This window comes from Capra hircus, chromosome 2, assembly GCF_001704415.2.
Source record: "Capra hircus breed San Clemente chromosome 2, ASM170441v1, whole genome shotgun sequence".
Classification (NCBI taxonomy): domain Eukaryota; kingdom Metazoa; phylum Chordata; class Mammalia; order Artiodactyla; family Bovidae; genus Capra; species Capra hircus.
This window is the reverse complement of record NC_030809.1, coordinates 73,778,096-73,779,748: the sequence shown is the minus strand read 5'-3', so window position 1 is coordinate 73,779,748 and position 1,653 is coordinate 73,778,096. Positions and strand designations below refer to the sequence as shown.

At 41.5% G+C, this 1,653-nt stretch overlaps 1 non-coding gene across 1 annotated transcript; it reads right to left on the bottom strand.

Annotated features, from left to right (window-relative positions):
• Window positions 1,090–1,161, bottom strand: TRNAC-ACA. The gene has a single exon. It is a non-coding gene; the product is annotated as a tRNA-Cys (tRNA).

Genomic DNA, 1,653 nt, shown 5'->3' with positions numbered 1-1,653 from the left:
ATATTTATTGTAGCAACTTCCAAATTTCCCCTCAAAACACTAAAGGTTTTACACTTTTGTTAACAGCTCCCTATGAGCATCCTGCCCCCTTACTTCTCAGCGCCTTTGTACATGTTCTAATTGGGATGCTTGCCTCTTACTTGTCTTTCAGGGCTTATTTTAAGCTTTCCTTTTGGGGAGCCTCCCCTCACTCCCTGTCCAGGTCATGGTCTTGTGTCCTAAGCAGTCAGAACATCAAGCTCTTTTCCTTCAGAGCATTTAGTATGTGTACATTAAAAATTGTTGTTGGCAATATGATATATGTCTCCTCGAAACCCAGCTTCTACACCTGGAAGTTCTCAGTTCACATGCTGCTGAAGCCTAGCTTGAAGGATTTTGAGCATAACCTCGCTACCACACAATTGCCTGGAGAATTCCCATGGACAGAGGAACCTGGTGGGCTATAATCCATGGGGTTGCGAAGAGTTGGAAATGACTGAGTGACTAACACTTCATACACTTGCTGTTTTAAATGACTCCTGAACATAATGTTGAAGTGCTGTCTTTTCCTAAACTCAAAACCACCTAGTTAGTCATTCAGTCGTGTCCTGCTCTTTGTGACCCCATGGACTGTAGCCTGCCAGGCTCCTCTGTCTATGGGATTTTTCAGGCAAGAGTACTGGAGTGGGTTGCCATTTCCTTCTCCAGGGGACCTTCTGGACTCAGGGACTGAACCTGGGTCTCCCACACTGCAGGCAGACTCTTTATCACCTGAGCTACCAGGGAAGACACCTTACTTAATGTATATTTTTGACTCATTAGCATTGAACTCATGGCCAGCAGCACTTAACTTATGCCTGAATGAAGCTAATCTAACAGATATATTTTCTCCATAAGACACATCACAGCCATTTTGAGTTTAGGAAAAGACAGCACTTTGACATTATGCTTGGGAGTCATTTTAAATAGCAAGTGTATGAAGTGTTAGTCACTCAGTCATTTCCAACTCTTCACAACCCCATGGATTATAGCCCACCAGGTTCCTCGGTCCATGGGAATTCTCCAGGCAAGAATAGTGGAGTGGGTTGCCATGCTGTCCTCCACTGTATCTTCCCAACCCAGGAATCGAACCTGGGTCTTCTGCATTGTAGGCAGATTCTTTACCATCTGAGCCACCAGGGAAGCCACCTTAAATAGCAAAATCACCAACAAAAAGCTCAAAATTTTGAAAAGTGTGGCACTAAATAGTCTGTGCAAATAATGCTGTTTACAGTGTGAGAGCTGAAACAAGAAGGCAGAATATCAGATTATTTAATCTCAGCTAGGTGCCCAGAGATTCAAATTTCTCACTACTCTGCATTTACGTACAAATTACTATAAAAGTGCTGCACGTACAGTCAGTCCTCTGTATCCACAGGTTCAACCAACAGTCGTTGAAAAATACCAAAAAAAAAAAAAAATTCCAGAAAGTTCCAAAAAGCAAAAGTTGAATTTACTTGGAATGACAACTATTTATATAGCATTTTCATTGTGTTAGGTATTATAGCTAATCTAGAGATGATGTAAAGTATACAGAAAGATGTGTGTAGGTTCCATTTAAACACTACACCATTTTATAAAAGGGATTTGAGCATCCATAGAATTTGGTGTCTGGTGGGATGTCTTTGAACTAAT